The sequence below is a fragment of the Bos taurus genome, chromosome 17, assembly GCF_002263795.3.
Source record: "Bos taurus isolate L1 Dominette 01449 registration number 42190680 breed Hereford chromosome 17, ARS-UCD2.0, whole genome shotgun sequence".
In the NCBI taxonomy this organism is placed as follows: Eukaryota; Metazoa; Chordata; class Mammalia; order Artiodactyla; family Bovidae; genus Bos; species Bos taurus.
This window is the reverse complement of record NC_037344.1, coordinates 27066612-27093874: the sequence shown is the minus strand read 5'-3', so window position 1 is coordinate 27093874 and position 27263 is coordinate 27066612.

The window sequence follows — 27263 nt, the reverse complement described above, 5'->3', positions numbered from 1 at the left end:
CTTTGCTAATACATGTATTTGTTAAAAATACTGGAATAGTTTATGGAGTATACAGGGTTTTCATAATGATAGCTGAGAATTAATAACAAAAAATAACTCCAGGCAATTCTATAGCAGTAGAAAATGGAGAATGTTTATAAAAATACATGAACTCATAAAGAGCATAAGTTTTACTATTGGTATAGTGAGACCCATGTTTTTGAGTAATGTGATTGGTGAGATGAAGAATATGAAGTTTAAGGACAGTTTAACACTTTATTAGAAACTTTCTGATGAGACTTGTTATCCTTTTTCATTTTAAATACCATCAACTTAAATAGTGTTATTTTGATATAACACTTCTACAAACTCATCAAATGACTTTATCAAATAACTTATTTTGAAAATTTATTTTACTTATTCATTTTTGGCTGTGCTGGGTCATTATTACCATGCTGAGGCTTTCTCTAGTTGTGGCAAGTGGGGGCTACTCCCTAGTTGCATTGCTCAGGCTTCTCGTTGCAGTGGCTTCTCTTGCTGTTGAGTGCAGGTTCTAGGCATGCAGGTTCAGTAGCTGTGGCTCCAGACTCTAGAGCATGGGCTCAGTAGTTGTCACCCAGGGGCTTAGATGCACTGCCGTATGTGGAGTCTCCCTAGGCCAGAGATCTAACTTGTGTCCCCTGGATTGGCAGGTGGATTCTTAACCACTGGGCCCCCAGAGAAGTCCTATCAAATGACTTCTGCTTTAAATGTTTATGCAGTTATGATAAAAGGCAGTAAATTACATTTTCAAGATTATTCAAATGAGGTAATATTTAACCTGAGTAGCTCAAACATGTAAAAGGACTCTGGTCACTTTGCAGTGATTTCTGAATTTAAGCATACATGAAGTGAATTGCAGAGCATTTTACTTGGAATATTAACGCAAAAGAGTTCAAATAGGTACCTGTCTCATCTAGATAATTCCTTAAAGTTTCTGTTTAATTGTACTTGAAAGAGGAACTCTAACAGAGATTAAGATCTAGATATTAGCATGTCTTTGCATACTAGGGAATATGAAAACATGTCCTGAGGTTTTCAGACAGTCTTAACTGGAATTTATCAAATGGAAAATAGTCGCAAATGAAAAGTAAATCTAATTTAAATATTGGTAAATATTAGGAAACAAAAATAGTACATTTCTAAGATGTAGAAAGAGAGCAATGTATTCCTAAGCAGTCTCCAGAAGGAAACAGACAAAAGAGTAACACATAGGGGGAAATACAGGCATATAATGAAGCATGGAAGTGCACAGCTCTTCAAGTGTACTAAAACCCAATGTTAAGAATTTTAAAAATAAAGTATACTTATTTATGTATTAGTTTTCTATGCTACTTATATTTATTGTAGTTGGTCAATCTTTGCTTGGACATTGCTCCATATGAAAAATGACTCGGTGAAAAGGTAAATAGCCCTGTGTGCTAGTCAAAATATCTTTCTAAATATGTATGCTCTAATTTAGGAGTCCTTTGCAGATGGCTTTTAATTTTCAGTTTGTCTGACAATCTTAAAATTGTAAAGTTTCTTTATCACACATCACATATTGGTAATGGGATTTTTAAAATAGCCCTAAAATTAAGTAACTCCTATTACTATAAATCTTATTAACTGGGAGAGATGACAATGGATATTTCTATTTTATACATAAGGAAATTTAAGTCTTCTGAGTCCTAATTCCGTTCTTTCCATTGCCTAATGGTAATACTGTCTCTCTTAGATGTGAACACTTTCATTAATATAATTCTTTATACATTAGGAATTGTTTTTAATTGAGTAGGTTCTTATTGTCTATACAAGTGAATTTTTGTCTAGGTGGTTATCTATAGTGATGAATCTTTTCTCTCATTAAATGTGTGCATTAATATATGTAAATATAAATATATAAATTATAACTACATATTTGTGAATGTATATATAGTGTCTATACATACATATATTTGCATATATATAAATTTATATACATATAAATTCCAATACACTAAAGCAAAAAATGAGTAAAACAAATGTTATTATTTTTTGCTGCCCCCAAAATACCAGCTGATATTATTTGCAGTTTTAGAAGCAACATGTAGAGGTTATGGAGTAATGTTTGTATATTTGTAAACATGAAATATTAAAAGTTAGAAGTGTCATATTTGCTTTTATAAAGGAATGGCATATTTTTATTTCTTAGAAGAAATTTCTTTTTACACAGCATAGTTTATTGTAAGCAGTAGTAATGATACATATAGTGATCAATTACATTTCATTATCCCCCTTTGTTTATATTCTCATGAAAATTGAATTAGGCCATCATGAGAATTGTGCATGGATGGCATATGGTATTCAATAAAGAAAGAACAAATACCTTTTTAAATTACTCACCCATGACTTTTGCAGCTCGGCTTTATGAATTCATTTGTAAATCAATGGTCCTATTTCTTAAGATGATGAATAGCAAATGTTTATTTAAACCCTGGGCTATTAATGAACACATACATCAAAAGTTAGGCATTACCCAAGTATAGAAGATGACTTTCTTTAACTGCACAAACCAAAGAACCATTTTTACTGCTAATATGCAAATTTTAAGGAAAGGTATAAATCAGTATATCAATATTAAAAATAGTAATCACTTTTAGTTTATTTTGAATCTTTGAAAATGTGTTTAAAAGCTTTTATAAATTAATATGTAACTTTCAATAACAATACAGTTAGTTTTATTTTATCCTTCATATTAACAATTTTCTGAAAAATCTCTGAAACTTTTTTTTTTTTAAACTTTACAATATTGTATTAGTTTTGCCAAATATCGAAATGAATCTGCCACAGGTATACCTGTGTTCCCCATCCTGAACCCTCCTCCCTCCTCCCTCCCCATACCCTCCCTTTGGGTCGTCCCAGTGCACTAGCCCCAAGCATCCAGTATCGTGCATTGAACCTGGACTGGCGACTCGTTTCATACATGATATTATACATGTTTCAATGCCATTCTTCCAAATCTCCCCACCCTCTCCCTCTCCCACAGAGTCCATAAGACTGATCTATACATCATTGTCTCTTTTGCTGTCTCGTACACAGGGTTATTGTTACCATCTTTCTAAATTCCATATATATGCATTAGTATACTGTATTGGTGTTTTTCTTTCTGGCTTACTTCACTCTGTATAATAGGTTCCAGTTTCATCCACCTCATTAGAACTGATTCAAATGTATTCTTTTTAATGGCTGAGTAATACTCCATTGTGTATATGTACCACAGCTTTCTTACCATTCATATTGTCTTTTTATTGGACCATTTCATTTCTTGATTAAATTAATGAGTGTTCCTTCTCTTGTTTGCTCAGTTAACTTGCTTAACACAGCTATATGCACTAACAACACAGAGAGAAAATTTCACTTTAGTTTGTGCCTGTATGAAGTATCTCCAGCTCTGCCTATATAGATCTTCAGTTCAGTTCAGTCGCTCAGTCGTCTCTGACTCTTTGCGATCCCATGAACTGCAGCACGCCAGGCCTCCCTGTCCATCACCAACTCCCGGAGTTCACTCAAACTCACGTTCATCAAGTCAGTGATGCCATCCAGCCATCTCATCCTCTGTTGTCCCCTTCTCCTCCTGCTCCCAATCCCTCCCACCATGAGAGTGTTTTCCAATGAGTCAACTCTTCACATCAGGTGGTGAAAGTACTGGAGATTGAGCTTCAGCATCATTCCTTCCAACGAATACCCAAGGCTGATCTCCTTTAGAATGGACTGGTTGGATCTCCTTGCAGTCCAAGAGAATCTCAAGAGTCTTCTCCAACACCACAGTTCAAAAGCATCAGTTCTTCAGTGCTCAGCTTTCTTCACAGTCCATCTCTCACATCCATACATGACCACTGGAAAAAAACTATATTGAGTTATTATATTATAACAATTGTAACCTAACAGTACTTAGGTATAAGACTAAATCCTTGTAACTCTAAAAAATAAATAATAATTTCAATACCAATGCATTAGGTTGATTTTATATAATAAAAAGTCAATGTAAAAGATTCATTACATCTTTTAAATAGTGTTACTATCTCACACACTAGTAAAGTAATGCTTAAAATTCTCCAAGCCAGGCTTCAGCAATATGTGAACTGTGAATTTCCAGATGTTCAAGCTGGTTTTGGAAAAGGCAGAGGAACCAGAGATCAAATTGCCAACATCCACTGGATCATCAAAAAGGCAAGAGAGTTCCAGAAAAGCATCTATTTCTGCTTCATTGGCTATGTCAAAGCCTTTGACTGTGTTGATCACAATAAACTGTGGAAAATTCTTAAAGAGATGGGAAAACCAGACCACCTGACCTGCCTCTTGAGAAACCTGTATGCAGGTCAAGAAGCAACAGTTAAAACTGGACATGGAACAACATACAGTACGTCAAGGCTGTATGTTGTCACCCTGCTTATTTAACTTATATGCAAAGTACATCACGAGAAACGCTGGGCTAGATGAAGCACAAACTGGAATCAGGATTGCCTGGAGAAATATCAATCACCTCAGATATGCAGATGACACCACCTTTATGGAAGAAAGTGAAGAGGAACTAAAAAGCCTCTTGCTGAAAATGAAAGAGGAGAGTGAAAAAGTTGGCTTAAAGCTCAACGTTCAGAAAACTAAGATCATGGCATCTGGTCCCATCACGTATGGGAATTAGATGTGGAAACAGTGGAAACGGTATCAGACTTAATTTTTTGGGCTCCAAAATCACTGCAGATGGTGACTGCAGCCATGAAATTAAAAGATGCTTACTCCTTGGAAGGAAAGTTATGACCAACCTAGTTAGCATATTCAAAAGCAGAGACATTACTTTGCCAACAAAGGTCCATCTAGTCAAGGCTATGGTTTTTCCAGTGGTCATGTATGGATGTGAGAGTTCGGCTGTGAAGAAAGCTGAGTGCCGAAGAATTGATGCTTTTGAACTGTGGTGTTGGAGAAGACTCTTGAGAGTCCCTTGGACTGCAAGGAGATCCAACCAGTGCATTCTGAAGGAGATCAGTCCTGGGTGTTCATTGGAAGGACTGATGCTAAAGCTGAAACTCCAATACTTTGGCCACCTCATGCAAAGAGTTGACTCATTGGAAAAAGACTCTGATGCTGGGAAGGATTGGGGGCAGGAGGAGGCGGGGATGACAGAGGGTGCGATGACTGGATGGTATCACTGACTCAATGGATTTGAGTTTGAGTAAACTCTGGGAGTTGATGAAGGACAGGGAGTCCTAGCGTGCTGATATTCATGAGGTCACAAAGAGTGAGACACAACTGAGCAACTGAACTGAACTATTCTCAGACAACAGTAAAGAGTTATGCTTCAAAGTTATTCAAGCTTATAGTAAAATTGAAATATAAGAAGCAACTGTAGTGGGTTAAGTACTCTTATATATATATTTTTGTCAATTCTCCCCATGGAGAGACAAAGTTTATTTCTTGCTCTTTGAATCTGGATAGACCCTGCAGAGACTATCTTTTTTGCCCCAAAGAAGAAGTATGGTGTGTAACTTCTGATATTATACTATAAAATATTAATAGCAGCCATTTTGCTATTAGGTATAAATCTTCTTGGAACTCCCATGCCTTGCTAAGGGAAATCCTCATTATAGAGTAGAAATCAAGGTCAAAAATGACTAAGACACTATGGTGGAAACTCCTTGTTGATCTACCCATGGGCAGTCAATAGCAACTGCCTGTTTTGTAGGGGATTAGGCATTCATGGACAGGGAGGCCTGGCATGCTGCCGTTCATGGGGTCACATAGAGTCGGACACGACTGAGCGACTAAACTGACTGACTGACTGAGGCATCTCAAAGTTTCAGTATAGTTGAGCCTCCAGATAGCTGCAGTCCCAGCCAACACTCCATAGAACAAAACAACTCCCTTCTCAACACTTAGAATCATTATGTGGTTCGTGCTGTGTTAAATCACGACATTTGAAGGTAAAAAGGAGAAATGAAATAGATGGCACATTTAAAGTTTTAAATTATGTTTGTTAGAAGATAAAAAGTAAATGTTAATTAAAATATTAATTAAAAAATAGCAGTGTCTTTTCTTCCCAACAGTATTTGAGAAGTAGTTTAAAAAAATTATACCCAGGCCTTCAGTATTACTCAAAAAAAAAAAAAAAATGGAAAGAATCCACTCAAAATAATTTTGATCTAGGTTAGAACTGGACATGGAACAACAGACTGGTTCCAAATAGGAAAAAGAGTACATCAAGGCTGTATACTGTCTGTCACCCTGCTTACTTAACTTGTATGCAGAGTACATCATGAGAAACGCTGGGCTGGAAGAAGCACAAGCTGGATTCAAGATTGCCGGGAGAAATATCAATAACCTCAGATATGCAGATGATAGCACCCTTATGGCAGAAAGTGAAGAGGAACTAAAAAGTCTCTTGATGAAAGTGAAAGAGGAGATTGAAAGAGTTGGCTTAAAGCTCAACATTCAGAAAATGAAGATCATGGCATCTGGTCCCATCACTTCATGGGAAATAGATGGAGAAACAGTGGAAACAATGTCTGACTTTATTTTGGGGGGCTCCAAAATCACTGCAGATGGTGACTGCAGCCATGAAATTAAAAGACGCTTACTCCTTGGAAGGAAAGTTAGGACCAACCTAGTTAGCATATTCAAAAGCAGAGACATTACTTTGCCAACAAAGGTCCGTCTAGTCAAGGCTATGGTTTTTCCTGTGGTCATGTATGGATGTGAGAGTTGGACTGTGAAGAAAGCTGAGAACCGAAGAATTGATGCTTTTGAACTGTGGTGTTAAAGACTCTTCAGAGTCCCTTGGACTGCAAGGAGATCCAACCAGTCCATTCTAAAGGAGATCAATCCTGGGTGTTCTTTGGAAGGAATGATGCTAAAGCTGAAACTCCAGTACTTTGGCCACCTCATGTGAAGAGTTGACTCATTGGAAAAGACTCTGATGCTGGGAGGGATTGGGGGCAGGAGGAGAAGGGGAAAACAGAGGATGAGATGGCTGGATGGCATCACCAACTCGATGGATGTGAGTTTGAGTGAACTCCAGGAGTTGGTGATGGACAGGGAGGCCTGGCATGCTGCGATTCATAGGGTCGCAAAGAGTGAGACATGACTGAGCAACTGAACTGAACTGAGGAATATATTTAATGAGAGGATTGTTGTTAACTTATGTAGAATGATCAGAGAATTAGCACTTACCTGAAGTTGAGATAAGCATGTAAGTAATGGATGTGCTAGTGAGAAAAAAAAATGCAATGACCAGATATGATCTCACAAAGGAATTAAATTATATTTAATCTGCATATATATTTCAGTGATATTTAATAAATTGATATTTTGGCAATATATATGTTTCCTGTGAGTTTGACTGCTAAAAATAATTTCTGATAAATTCAGGATATATTGATAAGAATGAATATATACTTCTGTAGATCTCACTATTCATCAACAATTCTCGATACTGGTTGTTTAATAAAGACTTCTGGGGAATAATCAACAGTAACAACAATTCTGTCTAAACCCTACTCAAAGCGGTCAATTAACAATGTATGGATATAGATCTTAAACATAGTCATTTAAAGCACTCTAGTTAATTTTAACATTTGTCATAGCTATGAACCACTTCCTTAGTCAACTATGAGTCTTTTAATACATTTTGCCCAGTGAGCTCCACTAAAGTATTCAACCAGACTCTCTAAGACTCACCTCTTGTGTCATACTCTCTGTTTAAAAGTTAATACTTGTTAAACTTTTTTTTTTTTTTTTTGCTGTGGCAATTCTGTGTAACTAGAAACCTGCATATGTGGGGCTTTTAGCACATGGCTTTTCACTTTATTGCTCACTAGTCTGTGAGTCATCTGTGGCCTCAAGGTCCACCATGGGGTCAGTTAGACTACAGTCCAGGCAATGCTTGGGACTTCACACTTGTCATACTCTGTGACCCAGGCTGAAGGATCAGTGGCTCCTTATGGAATAGGCTAGAAGAAAAAGAGGGCTGGCAGGACTCACATGTCTTTTAAGACATGCTCAGAAATAGTGCTTTGTCATTCTGTCCACACTTGATTGGACAAATAAATTTCACGGACAAATCCAGCAGTCTGTAAGGCAAGGGCATATACTCCACTCACCATGGAAAACATGGCAAAGTCAGGGAGCAGAGGAGGGGTTTGGAATAAACACCACTACTTACCACTGTGCTCATAGATATACTAACAATATGCTGTATTTGCCACACCTGGAAAAAACAATGCAAAAATCATTTTGCAACAAGTTTTTTACATCTTGATGAAGACTTGATGGCTTTCTTGTATTTAACACAGATTTGGCTAAAGTTAGCTCACTATGTAGTATTCACTGAAGAGGAGAGTATTTTGATTTCTTTTCTTGGATAATTAAGTATATAACCCTCAATAAGCTTTTATTTTTATGCTTTATATTGAAACTTGAATTGCACTGTAAAAATATGTGTTTTATATGCTTCTTTTAATGGTATTGAAGTTTTTAAAAAATATAAACGTTCCAGTGAAATGAATGCTCTATTAATTTACAGAATATTCATTTGTAAGCATATATTGTAAAGGTTCTATATTGTTTATTGTTCTGTGTGTTTATCTAACTTTTGAAGAGCCCCTTTATATCCTAATGTAGAGAAGTATATGTAAAGCAGACTTGCTGCTGTATTTCTACTAGATTGAGAAATAGCCAGGCATATTTCTGTATTAAATATTGAAAAGTAGAAAATTAGAATCAGTCTTCAAGAACAGAGCTTATTATTATATATTTGAAGTTAATTTATTTGTCCAAGTGTCTGATGTATCCATTTCCTCTTGCCGTGTGCTATGAAGTTACTACACTAAAACTTCTGCTGACGCTGTTTTACAGAATCACCAAAAGAAATAAATTTTTGTATCAATTTCACAGGAAAGTAAGAGACTGAACACTTAATTAAGAAGTAGAAGATAGTATAAAATGCTAAAAAGTTCAAGTGGATATTCTTTTCTATTTTTTAAAACAACTATCTCCCAAAGGAGGATTCCATCAGTTTTGAAACCTATTGAGTTATATCTGTTTAGACCTACTAAAGAAAGCAAAAAGTTAATTATATTCTAATTTCCAACTCCCATGGAAAGTTTATAATTCAGATATCAGCAAAAAAGTTAAAATAATTTGAAGTGGTCAGCAAAGAGCTTATTGCTGATTATTGTTAACTAGCTACAACTAACACACGAGAAATCATATCACATAAAGTAACAAAAAGATTAGCTCAGGTGAACAGACTAAAGAAACACTGAAGAATACCAAGGTATTATGTACATTTCAGTGTACAGATTTTGATATTGATTTGGCAATTACTACTAAACTGAAGGGGTTTCTCAGGTGGCTCAGTGGTAAAAACTCTGCCTGCATTGCAGGAGACATTGGTTTGATCCCTGGGTTGGGAAGAACCAGTGGAGAAGGAAATAATGGTTCATTCCAGTATTCTTGCCTGCATGTGAATATGCCTTATTCAAAGAAAGTTACTATATAATGTAAGATATTATTATAATAAAGTTTATTATAATACAAGTCACCATTATTTATCGTATAACAATCCTATGGGCAATTTATCTTAACAAATTAAGAAGTGAAATTTCAGAACTTGTCAATATTTGATAAAACAATTTGAAGGTATCTTGGTCCATTTTAAAACTACATCTTTATTTGTGTCCAATGAAATCTAGAGTATAAAAATTATGGTAGGAACGTAAAATATGGAAGTGGCAAGGCAGAGTATAATACAAAGTTTTTCTTTGTTTACTGTCTTACTTTTCTACCTATTTCTTCAATTTACTTTCCATTTTTGTTCCCCCTTTCTTTCTTTTCTTTTCCTCTCTATTTTCCTTATCCTTTGATAAAATCATTTAAAAAATTAAATCTCCTATAGAAAAATAATTGCTATGTTGAATAAGCATAGTCAGCCAGCATGTCTGACAGACTTACATTTTCTACCTCAAATAATTTCTGAGGCTTCCCTTGTAAGCCACTGGAAATGTTAAAAAATTCTGCTGAAAAAATCTGTTATATAGTAATAACTTTGCTGGGAAATACAGAAAACAAGCAAAGTTCACAGAAATAGTAATTTGCTATACCATGAGTAGCAGATTTTGAGGGAAAGTGGGAAAAAAAAGGATTTTAAGATTATAAGGTTTGATTACAACATTTAACAGATGAGAACAAATGGTCAGGAAAGGCACATGCCTTGACTCAAATCATATGGTAGAAAGGAACTCAAAATAATGACTCTGGCCTCAAATTTAAGCATAAATTTTGGATAGATACAACCTTTAAAAAAATTTCCCATGGCATATTATGACAATATCAAATGTTTTATATATGGATGCCACTGTAAAATTAGATATATATATATTTAGATATTTTATTAAAGTTAGATGGTTATACTACTTCCTAGGAATTTGAAGTTATCTGCCAGATCCTCTTTTCTACCTATCCAATGATATTGGGCGAAAATGTGACATTTTATGATCTTGCCTGAAATATTACTTTTATCCATGTTTCTCATATCAGAACAAGTGCCATAAATCCATCAGGTTGCAAAGGGACTGGGGAGTTTATGCTTCCTAACTGCTTATAAGGAAGTACATTGATTGTGAGCACATAGGAATAACAAGTAAATAAAATTGAGCACGTAGGCTTTAGGAACTCAAAAAATGAGTTTTGAATAGAGAAACAGGTTAACAATAAAGGGTTGACAAAATTTGTATCATGAAAACACTGACAAAAAGAAGCTAGAATAGCTGTATTGATTTAAGGAAAAGCATACTTCAGAAAAATGAAGATTATCAGGAATAAAGAATTTGATGATAAAGTAGTTAATTCTCTATTTCTATAAAGAACAATTCGAACATATCTAGAAGAAACATAGGAGAAATGTTGGACTTGGTGGTGAGTTTTCAGCTACCATGCCTAAAGCATATTCCATGAATAAAAAAATAAGTTGGATTTTATTAAAATTAAATTATTTAAAATTAAATTATCTGTTAGAATTAAATTTATTAAAATTAAAAACTTTTGCCCTGAAAAAGATACTGTTAAGAAAATGAAAAGATGAGTCATTCCCTGGGAGGAAATAATTCTGAATCATATACTAGATAAGGAACATGTATACAAAATTTCCAAAGAACTCTTCAAACTCAACAGTGATTAAGCTAATAAGACAAAGATATATGAAATAATTCACTGAAAGAAGTGGGGGAACAGATGCTGACCTAAGGAAGTTTGGAAATGAGGGGAAGCTATAAGGCTAATTCAAAATAATCTGTGCATAAGCACTGTCTCTAGTTGTAAAGTTGTTTTGCATGGGAAACAGTTAACAATTCTGATACTGTTATACATGTATCCTTAAACGTAAAGAGTCAGTGGATGCTGGGGTAGCAGTTGAGCGGGAAGTTTAGAAAAGCAAGAAAAGAAGGTGAGAATGATCTGTATGGAATTGGAATAGAATAGGAGCTGGGAGGGACTCATGAAATACTTGATAGAGTTTCAGATGGATACATATAGAAATATTTATGTGTGTGCTAAGCTGCTTCAGTCGTGTCTGACTCTTTCTGACCCTATAGTCTGTAGCCCACTAGGCTCTTCTGTTCATGGAATTCTCCAGGCAAGATTACTAGAGTGGGTTGCCATGCCATCTTTCAGGAGATCTTCCCCAGAAATATTTATAAATATGTGTATATACACCAATTAGTAATTTCCACATCTATTTCCTTGCTCAGATTGCTAAGAAGCCTAAAATGCCAACATCCTGGTAGTAACCATCAGTTCCCAGATACTAGTTTCAAATACCAATTCTAACATCATTTTTTTCCAATAAATTAACCATATCTTCTGAAGAAACAGCTGGCTGCTTTTAGGTCATGGGAGGAAATACACAATAAGAGTGTGGCATCCTATAGTGGTATAAAGGAGGAAGTGATACACACACACACACACACACACACACACACACACAAGCACAGTGAGTCAAAAGGACACAGGAACCAACAGAAAGTTTCCAAAGGCCAAAAATTTTAATAGAACTATTTAACAATTAGACAATAAAGTAACATTTAATATTAACTTAATATATAGGTCCCTATTCTTAATATCTTACAAAAGTCACTAAGTTGTGTCTGACTCTTTGCAACCCCATGGACTATACAGTCCATGGAATTCTCTAGGCCTGAATACTGGGAGGCATAGCCTTTTCCTTCTCCAGGGGATCTTCCCAACCGAGGGATCAAAATCAGGTCTCCCACATTGCAGGAGGATTCTTTACCAGCTGAGCCACAAGGAAAACCCAAGAACACTGGCGTGGGTAGCCTATCTCTTCCCGAGCAGATCTTCCCCACCCAGGAATTGAACTGGGTCTCCTGCATTGCAGACAGATTCTTTACCAACTGTGCTATCAGGGAAGCTCATAGATACCTATGAGTTCATACTATTACAAATAAATTATTGAATATATATATGAGTGGGGAAGAACAGATGCATCCTCCATAAGGAAGATTTAAAAAGAAAAACAATATATAAGCAATCCTCCTAAAAATTGCATAGCTCCCAGTTCCTTAATGTAAACTTCACATAGTTATTTCTTTTAAAGAGTGGGACACAGGATAAAAAGATTAACTGTACAGTGGGAAAAAAACCTGAGAAACCCTACCTTTCCCAGGGGATCATGGTCAACATCAATAATAATAACATCAGTAGTTTGTATTTTTGTGATGATGTAATGTTGTGGCACTTTATCTGAATGGTCTCCCTCCCCAAACACATAATTCCAGTCTAATCATGAGAAGAAAATATCAGAAAAAATCCAGTTGAGGGAAACCTACAAAATACCTGAGTGGTATTCTTTCAAATTGTCAAGATCATCAAAAGTAACAAATGTCTGAGATACTATCACAATCTAGAAGAGCCTAAGGAGACATGATGGCTAACTATGTAATGTGATATTGAAATTGGAAGTCTGGAACAGATAAGGGAAATTAGATATAAACCAAGGAAATCTGAATAAAGTATGCTGCTGCTAAGTCACTTCAGTCGTGTCCAACTCTGTGCGACCCCATAGATGGCAGCCCACCAGGCTCCCCCGTCCCCGGGATTCTCCAGGCAAGAACACTGGAGTGGATTGCCATTTCCTTATCCAATGCATGAAAGTGAAAAGTGAAAGTGAAGTCGCTCAGTCGTGTCTGACTCCTAGCGACCCCATGGACTGCAGCCCATCAGGCCCCTCCATCCATGGGATTTTCCAGGCAAGAGTACTGGACTGGGTTGCCATTGCCTTCTCCTATAAAACCTATAAAGTATAGGTTTTATTTAATAATTCTTAATCAATTATGGATTAAGATGGATGCATTTGTTCTGATAAATGTACCATATTCATGTAGGTTGTTCACCATCAGGGAAACTCTGTTAGGTATATGGGAACACCATCTACAATCTTTGCATTATTTCTGTAAGTCTAAAACTATTTTAAAGTATATTTATGTATCTGTATATATTTAAAAGCATGAAATAGATCAGCCAAATGATTCTCCTTGAAATTGTGACATTTTATGTCTTCACAGGTCTTAGAATACCCACTTCCTTGCAAACTACGAGAATTTGGATATTATATCTTTAAAATTTTGGTCAGCATGAAAAAAAAAGTATCAGCTAATCAATCTATATGTGCCTTTTTTTTTTCTTATCTACATTCGAAATTTCATTTCACTTTCTATTAGTATAGCGGCCGTTCCAAGAATTGCAGCCTGTTTAGTTAACTACTCTCTTTCCAAGGAACTGCACTGTGTCTATATCCTAAAGCCATTTCCTATGCTCTCATTTGGTTTTAACACACTTGTCCAGAATGGTGTTTTAACTATAAAACCACTAGCCCATTCCCGCTGTCCCTGAGGGATTCTACTGTATTCACCCATGGTACAGAACTTTTTGTTTTGACGACACTGGTGTAAATAGGATCTAAATTCATTACATTCCCTTGGATAATGGTCCAGATTGCAGGTCATCCAATAGGGTAATTCCCTATTTTCACCTACTGACTTCTCATGTTCTTGCTTGCTTTTCAGTAAAAATTGCACAGAATATACCTCTGTCTCTATTACTATACATATGTGCATCTGTTTATAATTTTATGTCCTTAATTTCAAAGATTTTTCTACCGACTCTACTTTATGCAATGCAACAGTTTTTTAATGCAATGTTACTCAGTCTGTCACTTTCTACATTATATTCATTTAGGGATACTCTTTGAGTTAAATATTTATTTTTGTTCAGTTCAGTTCAGTTCAGTCGCTCAGTCGTGTCCGACTCTTTGCGACCCCATGAATCACAGCACGCCAGGCTTCCCTGTCCATCACCAATTCCCGGAGTTCACTGAGACTCACATCCATCGAGTCAGTGATACCATCCAGCCATCTCATCCTCTGTCGTCCCCTTCTCTTCCTGCCCCCAATCTCTCCCAGCATCAGAGTCTTTTCCAATGAGTCAACTCTTCGCATGAGGTAGCCAAAGTACTGGAGTTTCAGCTTTAGCATCATTCCTTCCAAAGAAATCCCAGGGCTGATCTCATTTAAGTCATTTATATTTCCTTATCTAAACAACTTATAAAGCAGTTTGACAGATACATAGACTCATTAGAAAAGACCCTGATGCTGGGAAAGATAGAAGGCAGGAGGAGAAGGGGATGACAGAGGATAAGATGGTTAGATGGCATCAGCAACTTGATGGACATAAGTTTGAGTAAGCTCCGGGAGTTGGTGATGGACAGGGAACCCTGGCATGCTGCAGTCCATGGAGTCACAAAGAGTCGGACATGACTCAGCAACTGAACTGACAGATAAAATTTATTTTTATTGGCTGCCTACCATCTAAGCATCACTCAACAAATTTTCACATCTAAAGATACCAAAAACAAAGCTGTGATTGTTGTGAAACACTGCCAAAGAGAACTTTGTTAAATTAGAGAAAATGATGCTGTGATGTCATTCTCAAGTTGAAAACTTCCTTTTGCTTGTCTTGAAAAAGCCTTTTGCAGCTGAAACAAAGTGTTACTTTCCCAGGGTAGGGATAGAGTAGGGAAGAGTAAGACAGGTTGTACAACCATCATTTTCAAACTCTCATTATACAAAAGATTATAGAACTGATGCAGTTTTCTTAGTCCTCTAGTTAAGAAACATTTGCTAATCTTATATGCACAATCTTGGTCAGAATAATAAATATATCAATATAGGAATTAAATTCCAATATAATTTCTTTCAGAGAAAAATATTTAGTTATGCACCAACAGTAATATAAGATAAATAATTTTCTTTCAGATGGGTAATAACTGTATTTTACCTAAATTGTTTGAAAGCAGAATGTATGAAAACTACTTCTATAAATGTTTCTATGTCTCCTACACCATCAAAACTTAAGGAATAAGAAGGATATAGTCTGCATGATAAGCTTAGATGTATTTGGGTTTGAATAAATATTTATAGTGTCAACTTTAATTTTTATTAGATATTCTTTTTTAAATTTGTATTTAACCCTGTTTCTACATCAGTAATTTCCCTTGAGACTATTCTATAAGCCAGTATGTATGTGGGTGTTTGCATTTGGTATAAAAACAGAGACTACTACTGACAAAGATTCATGTACATATAAAGTTATTGTAGACCCTCAGTATGGTAGGAAAAATTTCATTAAACAAATAACTTGGGGAAAAATTACTATTTGAAATAAATTAGAACCATCTCTAATATATCCATAATATATTATTATCATATATCCATAATAATAGAAAATAGTAATCAGTCCCAGCATCTATAAATTGAACATAATGTTTTACTCAAAAAAGAAAAAAAAAACTAGTATGAGAAATAAATTCAGGTAGAAAAGAACAAATAAATATAGTGTGCAGTATGTGATTAATGTTATACAACGTGAAAACTATTCATATATAATCAAAATACAGATGAAGAAACAAACTTGATCCATAGATTTGAGAGGATAGTAAAATGAGCTGCCTTTTGAAACCTATAATTACGCCATGCATTTCTTCATTTCAAATCCTTTTAGGGTTTTTCTCTCTTAAATGGAGTAGAGGAAAGGTAGAATAGAGAAAAATTAAATTAATTGATGTTTTCATATTATTCTTCAAATAAATTGTAGATAGTACAATGAACTGAAAATGAAAATGTATTTAATTATCAGAGTTAAATAAAGGATTATCATGGAGAAAGTGAATTATGCATGGGGTGAGAATAACCCTGAAAGAGAAGGGGAATTTATGCCCCAAAATATCTCATATATAGAAAACGGATCTTGGTGACTATCTAATGTGTAATGCATTTTGGGTGGCCAAAAATGCATAGTTGTAACTAATGATTCAGTTTTGTAGTTATTTGTAAAGAGAGGTCCTTTCTGTTGATTTGAGTATTTTCTACTGTCTCCATTTTGGAGAAATAAGACCCCATTTATATCATTTTGTGTGTGTGTGTGTGTGTGTATGCATGCATGCATGTAGCTATTTCTTATCTTTAATACTGTCTTGTTTCCTTTGTAATTCTTCATTTGAATTTCAACTCTAAACTTCAGTGGCAAACAATTTGTTGAAATATGACAGAAGTGAAGTTTAAAATATAGTATTGTATGTAGTAAATTCTGGCATTTTAGTAAATTTTACTTATTTTCAGGAGCCTGGACTATTCCTACTTTGTTTCCATTCACTTGATATAAATCAAATCCATTCATATCTTTAATGTCTTTCTGAAGTATACTTTCTGATGATTTAAAGCTTCCATCCATATAAATTTTAACAATTTAGACAACTTAGTCCCAATGTGTAATTTCTTATGTTGTATAACTGTTAGAATAGCAAAATTTCCAATTTTGTGGTTTGTGTGTGTGTGTGTGTGTGAGAGAGAGAGAGAGAGAGAGAGATGCCCTCATGTTCCACTCCTAGTTTGTAAAATCTCTGCAGTGGATTAAAAGGTTAAAGTTCATTAAGTTTTTCACTTAACAAATCTAATGGGTTTGTGGATTAATTGGACAAATAATTACTCCAATTGTGCTCCAGAGAGATGTGGCTTTCAGATACAGCATTATTTAAGCCAGACTATAATACTCACATTTCCATCTAGGTCATCTGGAGAGGACAAAGTCCTAGTTGGTAATGGTTTTGGAAATTATAATTATATTTGATTATAATTATATATAATACAGTTATAATTTCCTGTACTTGACTATGGTGACTTTAAAGGCTTCAGCTCACTGCTTCTGTCTGGACTCTGCATCATTAGACATGTCACTGCTCTGAATTGTGTAGCCACCATTATGTAGGGTTATCCAAAATCATACATAGTTATATCATCGGTAGTCAGTTGCTGGTGAGTACAAAATGCTGTTTTCAAAAAAGGCATTCAGGAACCCATGCTCCTTTAATTTTGAGCTCTGCCATTATCTATGGCATGATCTTTTCCTACATTTAACCAAAGATGATGAAAAATACAGAATGCATGCCTCTCTGCCAGGTTTCTATTGACTAAGCCTGGACATAGTATAGTCACTTCTGCTGATATTTTGTTGCAGAATTTGGTAATGTGACCTCATCAAACTGTAAGAATAATTGGGAAATGCACTGTTAGCTATATGCACAAGTAGAGAAGGAAACCGATTGTAATAGATGCATAGTAATCTCTGGCTCAGAATTGACTTAAAAGCTTGTAAACTTTACCACCTCAGAGTTTAAGTCCTAACAAATTTTACATATAATTCGATTCAGTCACAGAGAGATTGATTAATAGAAGACTTGTCTTTTGCATGCGGTATCAGGAAGAATTTAATTGTAACTGCTTTTAAAGAAAGACCACATTACAAAAAAAAAAAAAAAAACCCACAGTTGTGATAAAGTTTATTTTTGACAATTTCTAGAATTTTCATCTTTCTTCAACATTTGTCCTATTACGCTCACAGTGTTCACTTGCTTCTTCCACTTTCTGTGAAGTCTCTTCTAGGTTTCCTGTCACCTCTGCTGGTGTATAACATGGTCTGTCCCTCCTTTAGCCCTTAACATATGCTTAGATGCCTCTTTTCAGCAGGAAATGGGAGAAGTCTTAAATTTTTCTACTCATCTTGAAATCTTAAGAATAATTTTGTCCTTTTAAAAGAAGTTTTGTCTCTTATTTTCCTTTGTGTCTGATACCAATAAGCATTAATTTCTTAAATTTGAGTACCCATTTTTCATTAGTTTTAAGAGCTGCAAGTTATATTTTAAAAATCTGACTACCTTTATATTGTGAAGAGAACATACACACACACACACACACACACAATTGAATGACAAGTAAGGGGTCTGATATTTGGTTTATTGTATCTGAAATTGGTGCAGTACCTTTAGAACATTAATTTCACATTTAGATTTTTCTCAGTCTTGAAACTTTTGGTCTATTTTGCTTTATTTTGACCACATTTTAATATATAAAGTTATAATGAAATCATTCTTTAAAAATATATAGATTACTTCTTTAGGAAAAAGATATGTTCAAGCTTCATTTAAATTGTTGTTCAGTCACTAAGTTATGTCTAACTCTTTGTGACCTCATGGACTGCAGCATGCCAGGCTTCCCTGTCCTTCACTATCTCCCAAGTTTGCTTAAACTCCTGTCCATTGAGTCGTGATGCATTCCAACTATCTCATCCTCTGTCGTCCCCTTCTCGTCCTTCCTTCTATCTCTCCTTGCATCAGGGTCTTTTCTAGTGAGTAGGCTCTTCATACCCGGTGGCCACAGGATTGGAGCTTCAGCTTCAGTATCAGTTCTTCCAATTAATATTCAGGGTTGATTTTCTTTAGGATTGATTGACCTCCTTGCTGTGGTATCTTGGGAATCTCAAGAGTCCTCTCCAGCATCACAATTCAAAAGCATCAATTCTTTAATGCTCAGCCTTCTTTATGGCCCAATTCTCACATGACTACTGGAAAAACTATAGCTTTGACTATGTAGACCTTTGTCAGAAAAGTGATGTCTCTGCTTTTTAATACTCTTCTCTAGGTTTCTCATAACTTTTCTTCCAAGGAGTAAACATCCTTAATTTCATGGGTACAGTCACCATCTGCAGTGATTTTGGAGCCCAAGAAAATAAAATCTGTCACTGTTCCCAATTTTTCCACACCTATTTGCCATGAAGTGATGGGACTGGGTGCCATAATCTTCATTTTTTGAATGTTGATTTTTAAACCAGGTTTTTCACTCTCCTCTTTCAATCTGATCAAGAGACCCTCTGGTTCCTCTTCACTTTATGCCATTAAACTGGTATATCATCTGTTTATCTGCGGTTATTCGTATTGCTCTCAGCAATCTTGATTCTAGCTTGTGGTTCATGCAGCTTGGCATTTCACATGATGTACTCTGCATATAAGTTAAATAAGCAGAGTGACAATATAGCCTTAACATACTCCTTTCCCAATTTTGAACCAGTCTATTGTTCCATGTCCTTTCTAACTGTTGTTTCTTGTCCTGCATACAGCCTTTTCAGGGGACAGGTGAGGTGGTCTGGTATATCTATTTAAGAATTTTCTACAGTTTGTTATGATCCACATAATCAAAGTCTTTAGCGTAATGAAGCAGAATCCCTTTGCTTTTTCGATGATCCAACAAATATTGCAATTTGATCTCTGTTTCCTTTGCCTTCTTTTGTAAGATACCTGAAGATATACTGCCAAATATTCTACAAAGATATCTGAGTCTGTATTGTCAAAAAGATTTATTTATAGATGTTTTGAGAAGAGAAATTTCTTCTCCAAGAAGATCTTTTACATCTATAGCATTCGCTTTCACAGTAATCGGTCCTGGAGAATTGAACAAGCCAAGTGATAATTGTGTCATAGACTTTAAAACACATCAGTTTTTCCCTATGATGTACTAACCATATCATTTAGTCTTCTTCTGAAAAAACCCTTTCTTTCAGAAATAACAAAATGTGTGAGACCTTCTGACATCATCTGCAACTGCTTGAGATAGTCTAATAGTGTGACTGTTGTCCTAGTTAGGGTGTGAAATTGTTACTGTCCAAATTGTTGCTCTTGGAAATGTCCCTTCTTCAGAGTTTCTAGTAGATTAAACTTTGAAGGAAGAGAGTTATTCATTTCTCTTCCTGAAAAATTTGGCCTAGTTGTTATGGTAGAGACTATATCACTTTCCAATTAATGATCAATTGATACAGGATATTAAAATCACATGCATGTGTGTGGTCACATAAAGACACATATGCTTTATACTTTTAACCTGAAGTATGTCCTTAAAACACATGACATTGAATACCTATTGGTAGCAAATAACTCTTAGAACCCCAAAAGGCCTTTCCAAGTAGAATCCAAGGTGGATTCTAAAAGTCCTTTGTGGAAAGAAGTAAAGAAGATGAGCAGTGAAGGGAAGATAGACTGATCTCAAGCCAGGGCCCTAAGTCTTTCAACATTGTACCAGTGACTTGTGTGAATATAGAAAGTCATTGCCACTAATTTTATTGATACTGAGAGCTGCATAACTGGGTAACACTAAGATAAATGATGTTACTGAGGGTCAAATAGTTAACCATTTTGCACATACCCAAGGTTTTATGCTTAATCGTTTGTAGAGAGGGAATTAGACGTCAGATATCCTTGTTTCTAATTCACTCGTCTTTCCATGATACCATACTATGGTGTAACAAAGCTTAATTGTACATGAGATAACATATTTCAATAAATGATATTTAGAGTCCATTTAAACTCTAAGACTTGTATAAAGATAACTGACAATCATGGTTTAATACTCTCATTGTCAAAGGATTTATGTAGTACACACAATAAACTAAAGCTGAGTAAATGCCAATCTATAATTCTTATATAAGCTATAAGATATGGTTGTTTTATTAATAAAGCATATAATAAATTTTAAATACTTCTCTGCCATAAAAAAATAACATTAAAAAGTTGATTAGCTCAAATTCTGGGAACCCTTTGTATATTGACTTGAATGATAAGCATCACACTGTCAACAGAAGCAATTTATATGAGAAAGACACTGTGACATCCTGTAAAAACCCCTTGTCATACAACTCTGTTTGAATTTCTGAAGCATTTGAACTGATAATATTTATTCACCATGGTGGAAAATTATCAGAATGCAATCTGGCACCATTACTGGCAGGAGATAATCCAAGAATCAAAACTTTAGCATTTCATTTCAAGTAAAAATATAGTTTTAAGAATTCTATTGATTCTTTTAATCCCATTTCACACTAGAAATATTGTTAAAGTGATTCTGTGATCCTGTTTGACTGCCATTTGCCTCACAGCAGAAGAACAACTGCAGTGGTCTATTAATAACTGAATAGACTTGGAAATACATTGTACTATCAAATTTAATAAATGGAGTAATGATTTTAAAAACACTGGTGACTGTATTTCATAATACCATTATCATAGCAATGGTTTAGTTACATGCCAAGTTAGATTAGATTTTCACAGTAAAAAATTATTAGTCGTGAAATCAGCAAATAGAGCACTAACTTATAGTGTCATTTAAAAAAAAATACAAACTCACATAAACTGTGCATGTTGCACCTAAGAAAAAGCACATTGTTCATAATATTCTTATAGGTCAATAGCTACACATAGGTGGTTGAAATGCATATACTCAGACAGCAACAACAATACAGCAAGGCATCTGTAACAAAAGCCACATTTGAAATCCTTAAAAACCACCCATTGGGGAAAATAAAGCTAACTGAATACTGCTCTAGGTTAAATTGTGTCCTTCACTCCCCTGCTGGCTCAGACAGTAAAGAAACTGGCCTCAATGCAGGAGACTCAGCTTCAAACCCTGGGTCAGGAAAATCCCCTGGAGAATGTAACGGCAACCCATTCCAGTATTCTTGCCTGGGAAATCCCATGGACAAAGGAGCCTGGTGGGCTAGAGTTCATGGGGCTGCAAAGAGTTGAACACAACTGAGCGACTAACACTTTCACTTTAACTCCCAAAGTCATAGGTTTCAGTCTTAACCTCAATGTGACTGCAAAAACATGTGACAAAATAAATTATATCCATATATGATTCCAAAAATACTTATAAATTACATAGATGTCTAAATGTTGGATATATGAAAAGACATAACTTTTTTGATTACTAAAGAACATTTACGGTTCAAAGATCTTCTATGACAAATATGACTATGTGATAATTTTATTAATTTTGACATCTGTCTAGACTATAAATCCTTCCCAAATACACATTTTAAGCTTTATCAAATATGATGAAATGAGTTGCCATAAAGTAATCTATTCTTGTTCTATGTTATCAAAATTTGTTTTGAAGTTTTATAAGAGGCAATTGTTTTTTGAGAAAATTTTAAAGTAAAATTTCATTCAGATGAGAAAAAATGCTGCTATAGATTATTAATAGTTAGTACTACAGAAAGTATGATAAATCAGAAAATGAAGATTTCAAGTCATATTTTAAATTAGAAAAATAAGAGAGTTAGGAAATTAAATTAGGAAAATTTGGGGCCAGAAGTATCAAGATTGATTGACCTATCTTTATCTCTATCTCCAAATTATATGCCATCCAACTATCTGTAATCTTGAATATAAAATTGACCATAATATTTTTATTAAACTCATATGGTCTTTTGATATGTTTTACATTTGTTTTTTGGGGGGGCCAGTTTCTGGTGTACGCAGTCATTTGATGAGAGGAAGTTTTTCAGATTATATTACCCATTTATTTTTAATTTATTCAGCAAATTTTTTAAATTCCACATGGCAAGCAGAGTATAATTTTGAGGATAAATAGAGAACAAAACAGACGTGTTTGTATCTCTCATATAGCTTTCTCTTTAATGAGAAGACAAATTACTGATTGGTAAGTGTATTGTTTAAAATTGAAAGAAGTGTTATAAGGGAAAATTAAAATACTGAAATTTAGCCCAGCAAAGAATAATTTAGAGATAATTCATTTTTCCTGAAAAATTATAAAATATTATTTTGACTTATTTCATATATACTTGTCTTCATGATTAATAAATATTTACCCTCTACTAACTTTATTATTTAAAACAATACTTGAAGATATTTTTCCTCTTTTGTTAAGTTACTCCATAGGTGCATTATCAGCCTGAAAATATCATGAAATCTCCAGTTATGCCTAAATTACATTAAGGGATAGTTATAGTAGATTTTAAATAAATATTTTAGATTAAAATAATAGAGTTGCAAGTTGGGCCAGATTGTAAAGAATCTGCCTGCAATGCAGGAGACCTATGTTCAATTCCTGGGTTGGAAAGATCTCCAGGAGAAGGGAATGGCAACCCACTCAAGTATTCTTGCCTGAAAAATCCCATGGACAGAGGAGGCTAGTGGGCTACAGTCCAAAGGATTGCAAAGAGTCAGATGAGACTGGCACTTTTTTTCCCCAAACATATATATGAAGCCATACAACTGAACTTTAACATTAGTCATCAATAGAAATACATTTAAACTTTATTGAAAATCTTATATTCAATTCTAATCTATTTAAAATGTTTGTGTGACTTTACTTTTGGTCCAAAAATAAAATATGAGATTAATGCACCAGAAAATTGATCTTCTGTTGATGCTACAGTTAATGATAAACCAATTACACAGTAAAGAAAGCATAAATTGTACTGCATAATCATTTTAAAAGCAGAAATTAAAGATTATATGTATATATATATATGTATAAATATATATGAACTGAGGTATATAACTATCTTTTAGATAAAGGAGGGTTTCCCAGGTGGCTCAGTGGTAAAGAGTCTGCCTGCAAATGCAAGAGTCATAGGAGACTTGGGTTTGATCCCTGGGTTGGGAAGATGATCTGGAGGAAGAAAAGCAACCCATTCTAGTATTTGTGACTAGAAAATTCTATGGAAGGAGGAGCTTGGTAGGCTACAGTCCATTGGGTCATGAAGATTTTTGTTGATTAATCTGTATAATTTAAATAAAAGCTAATTTACCTGTATAATCAGTTTTTAATATGAAGAACAATTTACAGATCTAGATAAAATAAAACAATAATGGTTCTTATAAGCCTAATGAAAGGTTCATGTCATTTTCAAAAATCTTTGCTAAGTATTTTTGCTGTTCACTGAATTTTCCTGGTTAATGAGAAACTGAGTTAACTACCAACTGCTCATTTCAACCCAGATTTCACACCAGAAATAAGAAAAGACATTTGCCTCCTAGATACTTACCAATTTCATTAGAAGTGATGGATATTTTTGTAGAATAGAGATTCTTAGGCAATGAAAAATACTGATTGCTTCTCCTTTCTAATATAGCAATAGTTCATGTCTTGGAACTAGTTCTATTGTCAAAGTGAATAATATTTTAATATGTTTAGGTATGGCCTTATTCTTCCTGATAGAAAAATGGAATGACTCTTGACATTAAGGGAGCTTGTTATCAGTCACTTGAGTAGTATTGATGCCAACTATTTCTGATGATGCTTTTAAGGTTCAGGTAAGATTCTGGGAAAAAAAAAAAAAAATGAGAGACTAAAATGTGTGCACTCTCTCTTTCTGTCTTTGGGTGGTTTCTGAAAGCCAAAAATCATATATTCTGGCAAAGAAGGAAGGTTTGTTGGAAATGGGCCTTATCAGAAACTCAATTTGAAACTATATTGTTTCTGCAGATCTGTTTTTTTACACATTTGTGTTAGAATTCTAAAAAATCTTTGGATGTTAATAACCAGGCTTTTGGTTCCTAAGCTTTCAGAGACTGTAATCTCTAAGCAGCATTGAAACCACCAGAGAGATTCTTGCCAAAGCAAAAGCATGACTCTAAGTACAACTGTGCCTATTAAAAATGTAAGATATGTTAAAATAATGCTGGAGAAGGAAATGGCAATCCACTCCAGTGTTCTTGCCTGGGAAATCCCATGGACAGAGGAGCCTAGTGGGCTACAGTCCATGGGGTTAGAGCCAGATATGACTTAGCAACTAAATAATAACAGCAAAGTCAACACATTGCACATCATAAACTTATACAATGCTAAATCATTATAGCTCAAGAAAATCTGGATAAAATTTTAAAAAATAATGTTTTAATATTTATAAAGCCTACACTATCTGTTCCTACAATCATTTGTTGAAGATTTGGAGAATCAGCTTGGTGTCCTGCACACCTGTAGTTTTAGGGGGTTATATAAAGATAGATCCTTCTCGTCATGTTGTTCACATTACAGTTGGGGAGGTGAAAATAAACAGAGTTAATATATAGGAAAATTTTAAACATGAAATGACCCAATCAAATTTCCTATTCTAGGGGGAGAAAATCAACACAAGAAGGAATAGAGATTAAAAAAAAAATACCAAGTTTCATGCACACTGTCTCTAATTATAGAAAGAAAGGCAGGCTATGGGCACTAGGCAACTTTAGAACATCAAGAGAGTTTGTCAGCTGCCTCCAGTGCAGAAAACCTTGTGCAAAGTTAACTCGGTGAGAAAGCATTGGTAGCACCACTGCTCAGATGATGAGCATTATACTAATTAGTTAATATGCCCGTATTTCCTTTGCTATTAAGCAAGTCTTATTGTTCAGCCACTAAGTCATGTCCAGCTCTTTGTGACCTCATGGACTGCAGCATGCCAGGCATCCTTGCCCTTCACTATCTCCTGGAGCTTTTTCAAATTCATGTCCATTTAGTCAGTGATGCCATCCAACCATCTCATCCTCTATCACCCTCCTCTTCTCCTGCCTTTAATCTTTCCTAGCATCAGGGTCTTTTCCAATGTGTCAGCTCTTTGCTTCAGGTAGCTAAAGTACTAGAGCTTCAGAACCAGTCTTCCCAGTGAATATTCAGGGTTGATTTCCTTTAGGTTTGACTGGTTTGATCTCCTTGCTGTCCGAGGGACTCTCAAGTGTCTTCTCCAGCACCACAGTTTGAAAGCATCAATTCTTTGGCACTCAGCCTTTATACGGTCCAACTTTCATATCAATGGTCTTCCCTAGTGGATCAGATGATAAAGAATCTGCCCACAATATGGGAGACCCAAATTCAGGCCTTGGTTTGGGAAGATGTCCTGGAGAAGGGAGTGGCTACCCACTCTAGTATTCTTGCCTGGAGAATCCCACGGACAGAGAAGCTGGTGGGCTATAGTCCATGGGGTCACAAACAGCTGGACATGTCTGAGCGACTAACACTTTCACGCTTTCACTTTTCTCACATCCATACATGAATACTGGAAAAACCATATCTTTGACTATATGGACCTTTGTTGGCAAAGCGGTCTCTGCTTTTTAGGTTTCTTCTTTTTAGGTCTCTGCTGTCTAGGTTTGTCTTAGCTTTTTTCCAAGGAGTAAGAGTCTTTTAATTTTGTGCCTGCAGTCACCATCTACAGTGATTTTGGAACCCAAAAGAATAAAACTGTCACTTTTTCTCCATCTATTTGCCATAAAGTGATGGGATTGGATGCCATGATCTTAGTTTTTTGAACCAGCTTTTTCACTCTCCTCTTTCACTTTCCTCAAGAGGCTCTTTAGTTCCTCTTCACTTTCTGCCATTAGAGTGATGTCATCTAGATATCTGAGGTTGTTGATATTTCTCCCAGCAATCTTGATTTCCAGTTTGTGATTCATCCAGCCTGGCATTTCGCATGATATACTCTGCTTATAAGTTAAACAATAGAAATAACACCATCCAATAATTACATGATAAGCAAGTAGGATATGTCTGAGTGTACAGAAAACTTTAAACAGTATTTGATAGAAATGTACAAATCAGTAAAATCAGTAGTTTTAAAATACACAATGGAAATGAACTTTCCTGGGATATTAATAGGATGAAGATTGTAGAAAACATTCTCACACTTTATATTTTTTAAAATCTTAAAATGTGCACATGGTAACAAAGTAAAGCTGGGAAGTACATATATAAATATCCAATATAACAATGCTTTTTAAGTGTTACTGTAAAAAGACATTGGGTCAAAGCTGTTGAAAATGTAAAATTAAAAAATATAGATATAAATAAAACTTCTATTTGAATAATTACCTTGACATTCTTAATTAATAAATTGTATATACTTTATGTTGCTAATAAGAAATAACATATGTTATAATCATATTCTCATTATTTGTGTCCAGCAAATTCTTTCTCTAAGCTTTTCTAATGTAGAGCTCTTATCATTCTGACCTTCAGTTTTGTTTTTGGTCAGTCATGATGGTTTATGCACTCTTA